This window comes from Talpa occidentalis, unplaced genomic scaffold (assembly GCF_014898055.3).
Source record: "Talpa occidentalis isolate TD23 unplaced genomic scaffold, MPIMG_talOcc4v2.1 talOcc4.7, whole genome shotgun sequence".
Taxonomy (NCBI): Eukaryota; Metazoa; Chordata; class Mammalia; order Eulipotyphla; family Talpidae; genus Talpa; species Talpa occidentalis.
Window position 1 is genome coordinate 86,801,795 of NW_023605083.1, and position 11,832 is coordinate 86,813,626.

General features: G+C 42.4%; 1 protein-coding gene across 1 annotated transcript in view; it reads right to left on the reverse strand.

Moving 5' to 3' along the window:
• Positions 1-11,832, reverse strand: part of METTL16 (methyltransferase 16, N6-methyladenosine) — a 96,688-nt gene that overhangs the window by 14,140 nt on the left and 70,716 nt on the right. The window lies entirely within an intron of this gene.

Below are 11,832 nucleotides of genomic sequence, written 5' to 3' on the forward strand. Positions count from 1 at the left end.
TGATAAAACTTATCAAAACATTTAAATATTAATTCTCAGGTCAGGTTCAAAATAAGCATGTAAGAATTAAAAGGATAAATTTCCCAAAAGAGAAAACATCAATCAATTCTGAAGATCTTTTCTTGAAAAAAGGGCATCTGATAATTGTGCTGCTACCTACAATTCTACCTGGAAACAGAGACAGAGTACATGCACCTATACACACAATAAAGTCCAATTACTGGGTAAGATTTTACAAGAATTAGCCAGCAACACCATATACTCCATAAATACATAAGATAGTTTACTCCAGGGCCTTCCCGGTGGCGCAGTGGTTGAGAGCTGGGTTGCGAAGCTGCCCGCAGCCTCTGCAGCACTGGTTCGATCCCCTGCCACTGGGCGAGGGTCCCACATGGCGCGCAGACCTCTCCTGCCACGCCCACTGCTCCCCTCAGCAGTGTATTTCGTCCATCTGCCTGTTCTGTTCCCCGCTTTTGGTGTGGTGAATTCTCTCACCCTCCCGCGTTTCTGACTGTACCCAGTGCTTGTATAAATAAAAGTAAATAATTTTTTTAATAGGATGTTTACTTTTTTTTTTTTTTAAAAAAAGATTTATTTATTTATACAAGCACTGGGTACAGTCAGAAGCATGGGAGGGTGAGAGAATTCACCAGAGCCAGAGCGGGGAGCAGAGCAGGCAGAAGGACCGAAGCACACTGCTGAGGGGAGCAGCGGGCGGCAGGAGAGGTCTGCGCACCATGCGGGACCCTCCTCTGGTGGCCGGGGAGCAGCAGGGGATAGAACCAGCGCCACGGAGGCTTCGGGCAGCTTCGCAACCTAGCACTCAATCACTGCGCCACCGGGGAGGCCTGAAAAGTAAATAAATCTTAAAAAAAAAAAAAAAAAGCTTACTCCATGCCAGAAAACTTTCAAAGATTTATTTTTATGTCTTTATGCATACAAGATCTTGGGTGTAGGCTAGAGGTGCAGGGGGTGAGAAGATTCACCAGAGGTAGTGTGGGGAGCAGAACAGACAGATCTACTGAAATATACTGCTGAGGGGAGCAGTGGGTGAGACAGGAAAGGTCTGCTGCACCATGTGGGTTAGCTCCCTGGCTGGGGATCGAACTCATGCTGCAGTGGCTGGCAATAGCTTGAAAGAGTTGAGACTTTACCCCTTGTGCCACCAGGAGGCTCCATGCCAGAAAGCTTGTAAAGTAGTATCAGAAACAGAATTTCTTTCTTTTTTTAAAAAGATTTTATTTATTTTTATACAAGAACTGGGGTACAGGCTAGAGGCGTGGGAGGGTGAGAAGATTCACCAGAGTGGGGAGCAGAACAGGCAGACTGACTGAAATACAGTGCTGAGGGGAGCAGCAGGCGTGACAGGAGAGGTCTGCCATGCCTTGTGAGTATCTCCCTGGCCGGCTAGGAGTTGAACCAGCGCTGCAGAATCTGCAGAGAACTTCACAGCACTGTGCTCAACCTGCTGTGCCACTGGGGAGGCCCAGAAACAGAATTTCTAAGAAACAATGTATACCTCCTCTTTATACCAGAAAGCAACTAATTGGAAAAAAAGGAAACTAGAATAGTATCAAACACAAAGGGTATAAGAACCTGCTCGAGAAATTAATAGTGGACTCTAAGCCATGTCTGAGCCTGAACTTGTTCAGTTAATGTTTCAAACAAGATGATACAAATTCACATTGACATTAACACAGTAGTATTGTTATTACTCAATCATCCAACTTAAGATACAATATTTCTACAGTCCACTAAGAGCCGAAGACTTTACACTAAGGAGCTTAAAATATGATTATTAAGGTGGGGAGGAAGAAAGATGGTGGTGTGTAAGAGAAGAATGGGGGACAAGAATCAAATTTCCAATTTCACTTAACCAACACCCGAGGCTGTTACCTTGGAGAGGTCACAGTAACAGGGCCATCCCTAACAGCCATCCTAGCATACCAAAGGTCATCTACAAATATGGTTAAAAGGATATAACACCCCATCTCTCTTCTGACAGAGGATGACAGTCATTTGTGCCCATAAATTCCACCCAACAAATTGAATTGCTGTTTCTCATTTGTTGTGCTAAAGCTGGCCTGCAATACGTTCTCCGAAAGTTTAGAAAAGACTCAACATCATGTCTAGAACTTAAAGGAGAGATAAACCTAGTAAGAGTGCTATCAGACTCTACTTTCCAAGTTCTGAGGGAGTCAGAAACAACACAGACTATTACCCTGTTATCCCTGGAGGAAAATGAAGACTTCCCTATCTCAAAAAAGGCACCTGAGTGCCAATTTTCTACATACAACTGCCAATCAACAAATTTGGTATTTCTGAAGATTTTTACTTAACTGTTTTAACACACAGGTACACATACATAATCTCAGGATTGCTTTAGGATTTTACTCTACTATAGAAAATGAGTCACTCAAGAGACAGACAATTTATAATCTAGAAATTCCCAGGCAACATTCTTAAATGATTGAAGATTAACTTAAGCTTGGTTTACAGCAATTATTCCTCTCCCCATCTTGTTTGTACTGCAACAGTTAACATGGCAGGGTCAAGAGTAAAGTAGGCCTCCCGTTGAGCGCTGGTTGCGAAGCTGCGCTGCGGCGCCGGTTCGATCCCCGGCTGCTCCCCGGCGGAGGAGGTCCCACATGGCGCGCAGACCTCTCCTGCCGCCCGCTGCTCCTCAGCAGTGTACTTCGGTCCTTCTGCCTGCTCTGCTCCCCGCTCTGGCTCTGGTGAATTCTCTCGCCCTCCCGCGCTTCTGACTGTACCCAGTGCATGTATAAACAAAACAAACAAAGAAACCAGCAAACAAATAAATAAAGCATGCCTAAAAAAAAAAAAAAAGAGTAAAGTAAAGGAGATCTTGAGAAATTAATAGGTAAATTTAACTCCAGATCTCTAGTAGAGGATAATTTCATACCTTGCCACAACACTAGAAAATACAAGTTGTTTTTCCTCAATAGAGATGATCTTATTTTGCTAATATGCTTATAATCTCAAATCACAAATACAGAGTGGGGAGCAGAACAGGCAGACTGACTGAAATACACTGTTGAGGGGAGCAGTGGGCGAGACAGGAGAGGTCTACACTGGGCCATGTGGGTAGCTCCCTGGCTGGGGATCGAACTCATGCTGCAGTGGCTGTGGATAGCATCATAGGCTGTGTCTTAACCCCTTGCGCCACTAGGGAGACCCTCACAAATATTTTAAATGAAGAGTGCTACACTCAAACTGTCATAATCTAGTTTAGCAATCGAGGCAACAGAAATAATTCAACATTTCAAAGTGTTAAAAAAAAATCAATCATTTATAATGGCTAATTAATGCAAAGAGCCAGAAGGTGAATTTACAACTTATTTAAGAATAGAAAATGTACTACTACACCACCCAGGTGAAATTCAACTGAAATTCAACTTGAAAAATTGGTGGAGAGCTGCAAATCCTACAGGGGTTTTGAATTTTAAGAAAGTATCCAATGCATAATAATCAAAAGGGGGGTGTGCTTTAAGTGTTATTTTGTGGCATTATTAAAAACACATCAGACTGAAACCAGTGGGCAAAATCATTCTTAAATTTTAAAATATGCTTCAGCTTGCAGGTCTGTCTATAAATTTCTCACATCCCAGTTCTTACTTTAATTTCTAGATCTCAGTGGTGCAGTCAAGAGAATTTCAGATGAGGTGTAACTTGACACAAATGTAGCATCTGTTATGCTGCCAAAGCTCTGCTGTGAACTAAAGCAAAAGCAAAAATTTTCAACAAAGCCACAAGCTGCATTAAATCATTAAGTTCTTTCTAGCATCTGCAGGAAAAGCAGAGTCACTCACTGAAGGCCATCTGAGCAAGAAGCCACACCACCCTTGTTTTGGTAAAGCTGCTTCTAGAATGGTCTTGAGGGGGTAGGAGTGCTCCTAGCCATTGGCTGGGGTCCATGCCATCCTCCAAATGGCTACTGCTGCAAGGCCTCCAAAAACAGGTAGAATGCCTAGGTGCTGAGAGTCAGTACAGGCTATCATTATTTGGAGACAAGGGGCCAACAATGATATCTCACAGCTAATACTGACAGACATCAGGTGTGCTAGTGTTAGGGGTAAAGGATGTCCTGAGCAAACTCCATACAGGCTATGTGTACTCCAACCCCACTCCATCAAGACACTGGGAACTACAAATCCTATGATCACCAAAGGGAAGATTGCGAGGACCTGAGGGTGGGGTTAAGCAACTATGTTCACTGAGTATTTTACTGGCCATGTGGCTGGGGTGTCGCTCTCTTGGCCATGCAGCTCGCTTGGTTCTTCACCTGGTCAGCAGAACGGGTAGGACGCATTTATGAACTTATCTCCCTCTTTTTCTCCCTGAGTTATTCATTTCCCCATTTCCCCTTCCCTTGTAAACAAACCTTTTATCAACCTTTTGTGTGTGTCTGCAGTTTAGCATTAATAAGTGCACTATAAGTGTGTGGGTAAGGACCCGCTGTCAGGCAACCCGTTTTGTATCGGGGTTGCTCTGTAACACTAGAAAGGCAGCCACACTATCTCAGGACTGTGCCTTATTCAAATACCCGTCACTCTGCTGCCATGAAGTAAACTGAATATTTTGCTATGTAAGGACATAGTTTTCTTATTAACAGCTTGGTAGGCATTTCCATAGTTATCTTAACCTGACATGTGTTTAAAATCTCCTGAAATCATCCCCAACAAACTGAATTGCTGTTTTTCATTTGTTGTGCTAAATGTAAAATCATTAAGTAGTAACCTACAGAGAAGTAAAGGATTAGGGCAAAGTGACAAGAGAAAGAAGCTAGCTTTCTGATTATATATATATATAATTAGATTTGATTTTATTATATATATAATTAGATTTGATTTGAAAAACATGTGAAAATCTTTTACATAAAGCAAAATTAAGTAATGAATACAGTGGTCCCTAAAAATATAAAGTAAAATGAAACAAACAAACCTAACTATGTGCCATAGTTAGGCATAAATCCACAAGGAGGAAATATTCCAAATGACTTTAAAATTCATCATGACATAGTGAATAAGGACAAAAAAGAACATAATTGCTATTTTCACAAGTCATTTTTGAAACCTGTGGTGTCATGGATCAAAACAAATGAGTAATTATATTAATAGGGTTGAGGACTAAGATTTGTGGCATGGAATTTTAGAATGGCAGCTATAAACAAATGATAAGTAGAAACTGATTATAAAGTATCAGCATGAAATAGATATTTTATCTTTAAAAAGAAATTAATTCCAACCTCTACAAAATAAGAAAGGCCAGCAACAATGATGAGCCCATTAATGATCAAGCTAGTGCCCAGATCAATATCATACTTCTAAATAACATTTCCCATTAAAACAAACCAGATATCGGGCCTCCCCGGTGGCGCAGCGGTTGAGCACTGTGTTGCAAAGCTGCCCACAGCCTCTGCAGCACCAGTTCGATCCCGGCTGCTCCCCGGCCACCAGAGGAGGGTCCCACCTGGCGCACAGACCTCTCCTGTCACCCGCTGCTCCCCTCAGCAGTGTACTTCGGTCCTTCTGCCTGCTCTGCTCCCCGCTCTGGTGAATTCTCTTACCCTCCCGCGCCTCTGACTGTACCCAGTGCTTGTATGTATAAATAAATAAATAAATCTTAAAAAAAAAACAAACAAACAACAAAACAAAATAAAAAAACCAAAAACAAACCAGATATCCTTGGAGAAATGGTTGATTCCAGGTCTGGGACAGAAAAAAAATAAAAGCCAGGAACAATGTGCTATACGAGCAAACAAGGAAGCTACTGAAGACCACTAGTCATGATAAAAAATTTCAGGAGTCAACTTGAATAAATTTCCCATGGCCACAGATGGGACACAACCAGTATACCAATAAAGATAATTAGTACAATGGATTGAAAAATTTAAAGTTTTATCTATGAGTTTACAATGCTTTAAAAACAAAAATTAGGGACTCCCTGGTGGAGCGAAGGGGTTAAGTATCAGCAGCCACTGCAACTCGAGTTAGATCCCCGGGCAGGGAGGTGACCCACATGGCACAGTAGATCTCTCCTGTCTCATCTGCTGCTCCCCTCAGCAGTGTATTTCAGTAGATCTGCTTATTCTGCTCCCACTCTGTCTCGGGTGATCCTCTCACCCTCTGGACCTCTGGCCTATACCCCAGCTCTTTTTTTTTTTTTTTTAAATATGTTTTTTTTTTTTAGGTTTTTTTTTTTTTTTTATAGAGGCATGTTTTTATTTATTTATTTATTTATTTTATTTGTTTGTTTTGTTTATACATGCACTGGGTACAGTCAGAAGCGCGGGAGGGTGAGAGAATTCACCAGAGCCAGAGTGGGGAGCAGAGCAGGCAGAAGGACTGAAGTACACTGCTGAGGGGAGCAGCGGGTGGCAGGAGAGGTCTGCGCACCATGTGGGATCCTCCTCCGGTGGCCGGGGAGCAGCCGGGGATCGAACCGGTGCCGCAGAGGCCGCGGGCAGCTTCGCAACCCAGCGCTCAACCGCTGCGCCACCGGGGAGGCCCTATACCCCAGCTCTTGTATGCATAAAAACAAAAACAAAACAAGTAATATTTAAAAAACAAACAAGCACAAAACAAAAATTAAACCACCCTCTTTGAGAGATGCTAGGAAGCCACCAAATTATTCTTAAAATTGAAAAATAAAACAAAAGAATCAAGTATTTATCCTGGCTTTACCATATGAACCAGACCTTGGGTGAACAAATAATTGATAAAGGAAAGTTTCTTTTTATAAAAATACTTTTATATAATAAAGAATGACAGAATTGGAATACCAGTATTTTTCAAATGTAATTGAATGAATGGCTCGACAATATCATCAATGAGTATGACATTACAAAAAGACAAGCAAACATTATGTGCCCTCTGATGGAAATATACCATACACACAACCTAGAAAATAGTCCTACCTCTTCATTCCCCTCCCGAAAGTCAAGTCTCTTTTTGACCATTTATTAGATAGAAATACCAATTTACAGGCAAGATAGAGTCTGAGGAACATGTTAATATCAGGGAGAAGCACTCAGAAAAATAAAGATTAAAAAAAAAAAAATGACATTTTTAAAAAAAGATTTGGGCCTCCCTGGTGATGCAAAGGGTTAAGACGCAACCTATGAAGCTGCATGCAGCACAAATTCGATCCCCGGCCAGGTAGCTACCCACATGGTGCCCAGACCTCTCCTGACTCGCCCACTACTCCCGTCAGTGGTGTATTTTCAGTCAGTCTGCCTGTTCTGCTCCCCACTCTGTCTTTGGTGAATCTTCTCACCCCCACACCTCTAGCCTGTACCCCAGTCCTGTATGCATAAATAAATGTTAAAAAAAAAAAAAAAATAGAAAAATTGGGCCTCCCCGGTGGTGCAGCGGTTGAGCGCTGGGTTGCGAAGCTGCCCGCAGCCTCTGTGGCACTGGTTTGATCCCGGCTGCTCCCTGGCCACCAGAGGAGGGTCCCACATGGTGCGCAGACCTCTCCTGCCGCCCGCTGCTCCCCTCAGCAGTGTACTTCGGTCCTTCTGCCTGCTCTGCTCCCCGCTCTGGCTCTGGTGAATTCTCTCGCCCTCCTGCGCTTCTGACTGTACCCAGTGCTTGTATAAATAAATCTTAAAAAAAAAAAAAATTAAAAAAAAAGAAAAATTTATTTTTAAAAAATTTATTTATGCATACAAGAACTGCAGTGTAGGCCAGAGGTATGGGGGGTGGGGGTGGGTAACAGAATTAACCAGAGACAGAGTGGGAAGAGCAGAACAGGCAGATCTACTGAAATACACTGCTGAGGGGAGCAGTGGGCAGACAGGAGAGGTCTGCTGTGCCATGTGGGTCAGCTCCCAGGCCAGGGATTGAACTCATGTTGCAGTGCCTGTGGATAGCTTCTTAATACTGACACTTAACCTTTGTGCCACCAGGGAGGCTTAGTCTTCCAATCTTTTATAAATTTGAAATTTTCCAAAATAAAGATTTCTTTTAAATGAAAGGCCTTCAAATAGGGCCTCCCTGGTGGCGCAAGGGGTTAAGCACTGCACTATGAAGCAATACGCAGACTCTGCAGCACGAGTTTGATCCCCGGCCAGCCAGGGAGCTCCCATATGGAGAAGCAGACCTCTCCCGTCTTGCCTGCGCTCCCCTCAGCAGTGTATTTCAGTCATTCTGCCTGTTCTGTTCCCCACTCTGTCTCTGGTGAATCCTCTCACCCCCTCATCTTTGGCCTGTACCCCAGCTCTTGTATGCATAAATAAATAAATCTTTAAAAAAAAAAGTTCTTCAAATAATAAAGCATCTAGAAAATAATATAAGATATATTCATGAACTTGAAGTAATGAAAGATTTAACCTTGAGATAAAGAAGATGCAAAAAGTAATAACCAACCTAAAGGTACATTGGGTTAAATTATTACAATTTTTTTGTTGATTAAAAGGTGTCAAGGTACAGTCTGAGAAGATATTAGCAATATATAACTAAAAGGGGGCTCAAAACCAGAAAATACTGATAATGCCTTCAAATGAATCAAAAAAGCAAGCCAACAAAATCCAGTAGTAAAATAGGCAAGAAATTTAGACAGCTGACAGAAAGAAAATCTGCAAATACTTGACAGATAAAAGACATTACACTTCATTAGTTATCAGGGAAATGCAATATAAAACATAATGACATAATTGTTAAGACTACCAAGTGTTGAAGATGTGGAACAACTGCAGGTACTATCTGCTAGGTATAAACAACTCCTTTAGGAGGATTTACTAGAGTTGAACTTAATCATACTCCATAGCAGTTCTGCTCCTAGTTTACACAACTGAAATGTAAAATTGCTGTACAAGAATGTTCACAGAAACATTATTCATAATAGCCACATATTGTAAACAACTCAAATGTCTCTGCATGGTAGAATAGATTAAGAAATTATAGCCTAGGGCCTCCCCGGTGGCGCAGCGGTTGAGCGCTGGGTTGCAAAGCTGCCCGCAGCCTCTGGAGCGCCGGTTTGATCCCCAGCCGCCAGGCGAGGGTCCCACATGGCGCGCAGACCTCTCCTGCCGCCTGCTGCTCCCCTCAGCAGTGTACTTTGGTCCTTCTGACTGCTCTGCTCCCTGCTCTGGCTCTGGTGAATTCTCTCACCCTCCCGCGCCTCTGACTGTACCGAGTGCTTGTATAAATAAATAAATCTTTAAAAAAAAAAAAAAAAAAAAGAAATTATAGCCTATTCGTACAATACAGTAACATTATTCCAAAGAATGACTTCTTTCTCGCACAACAATATAGAGTAGAGGAATCCCACATATATACTTGTCATGAAAGAACTCAGATACTAAAGGCTACAAACAGACAAGACCAATCCATGATGACTGATGGCAGGAGACTGAGAGAGGGAGGGGTTAGCAACTGGGAATAAGCATGAGGAAATTTGGGTTACTTGTCAATAAGTCATTTAAAAATTTAAATTTATAACAGATATACTTAGCATATTTATTGTGACACCACATTTATATTATGAATATACATATAATACACATATTATTTATTTAATGATATTACACGTGTCTTTAAATTTATGAAACTATATCTAAACAGAAACAAGGTAATTGAAACTAAAGTTGATAAATCAAAAACTAAGGTTAAAGCATATTTTTTTAAACATTTTTTTTTTTAAGATTTATTTATTTATGTAAGGCACTGGGGTACAGGCCAGAGGCACGGGAGGCTGAGAGAATTCACCAGAGACAGAGCAGGGAGCAGAACAGGCAGAAGGACCGAAGTACACTGGTGAGGGGAACAGTGGGTGAGACAGGAGAGGTCTGCCTCACCATGTGGGAATCTCCATGGCCTGCTGGGAATTGAACAGGCGCTGCAGAAGCTGCAGACAGCCTCACAGCGCTGCGCTCAACCCACTGCACCACCGGGGAGGCCCTAAAGCATATTTTTATCTACAGTAGTTCTGACCATTAGAACTTTCTGTGATAAATGTTCTTTATCTGTGCTATTCTATACAGTAGGTTCCAGTCACATGTGGCTATTAAACACTTGAATTGAAGCTATTGAGACTAAAAACCCTGAAATTTAAATTCATTTTCTGGGCCTCCCCTGGTGGCACAGGCGGTCGAGTGCAGCTCTGTGAGCTGTCCGTAGCCTCTGCAGAGCTGGTTCGATCCTGGCCAGCGAGGGAGCAACCCACATGGCACAGCAGACCTCTCCTGTCGTGCCTGCTGCTCCCTTCAGCAGTGTATTTCGTCAGTCTGCCTGTTCTCTTCCCCACTCTGTCTCTGGTGAATCCCCTCACCCTCCCGCGCATCTGGCCTATACCCCGTTCTTGTATAAATAAATAAATCTTTAAAAATAAATAAATTCATTTTCATTTAAAAAGCCACAAGTGGCTATTAGCCCATACAGTGGACAGCACAGATCAAGAGTTATGAAGGCAATCAGTCTGGAAAGCAGTATCTACAAAATACGTTCTTTCTGGGGAGTGGGATAGAATTAAGTGGCTAAGATGGGGCTAAGTTGTTTTTATCATACTTTTGTGTACTACTAAATGTGTAGTTTTCTGTGAGTATTAGAAATTGATTTAAAAAAGAAAGCTACTACTTTTGAGTCTTTTGAATATGTGAAATACACACTCAACTGCTAACAGTGGTGATCTTTGGGTGGTAGTGTTATGGTGAATTTCCCCTCCTTTAAGAAAAATTGATATTTCTGGGCCTCCCTGGTGGTACAAGGGGTTAATTAAGCACAGCACTATGAAGCTATCCACAGCCTCTGCAGCAGCAGTTCAATCCCCGGCTGGCCGGGGAGCTACCCACATGGCGCAGCAGACCTCTCCTGTCTCACCTGTTGTTCCCCTTAGTAGTGTATTTCACTCAGTCTGCCTGTTCTGTTCCCTACTCTGTCTCTGGGTGAATCCTCTCACCCCCGTGATTCTGGTCTGTACCCCAGTTCTTGTATGCATAAATAAAATCTTAAAAAAAAGTATTAATTTTTAAAGATTTCTATATATATTAATTTTTTAAAGATTTATTTATGCATACAAGAACTGGGTTCAGGTCAGAGGTGGGGCGGGGGGGAGGTGTGAGATCCACCAGAGACAGAGCGGGGAACAGAAAGGGCAGATTGACTGAAATGCACTGCTGAGGGGAGCAGCAGGCGTGACAGGAGAGGTCTGCTGTGCCATGTGGGTTGCTCCCTGGCCGGGGATCAAACTCGTGCTGCAGTGGCTGTGGACAGCTTCATAGGTTGCGTCTTAACCCCTTGAGCACCAGGAGGCCCTAAAAAAATAATACTTCTAGGGCCTCCCTGGTGGCACAGCAGTTGAGCGCTGGGCTGCAAAAGCTGCCCACAGCCTCTGCAGCGCCGGTTCGATTCCCAGCCGCCAGCGAGGGTCCCACATGGCGCGACAGACCTCTCCTGCAGCGCCTGCTGCTCCCCTCAGCAGTGTACTTCGTCAGTCTGCCTGTTCTGTTACCCGCTCTGGCTCTGGTGAATTCTCTCACCCTCCCGCACTTCTGACTGTACCCAGTGCTTGTATAATATTTTATAAAAATTAATATTTCTAAAAGGTTTACCATAAGGAAATATAAAAATAACAAATTAGTAAACATTAAAATTGAAAAAAGTGGGGCTCTCAAACTTAATCCCTTTTCTCTAATAAAGAAAGGAAGGTAGAAAAAGCAAGTACTGCTAAAAAATTTACAGATGAATTAATAATGGTTTCTGCCCTCGTGGAACTTCCAAATAAAAAGAGGAATCAAAGTGTTTCTAGTATATACTTATAAATCAGTAATTTGACTTTTCAAAAACAATGACCATAGTACATTCACATTGA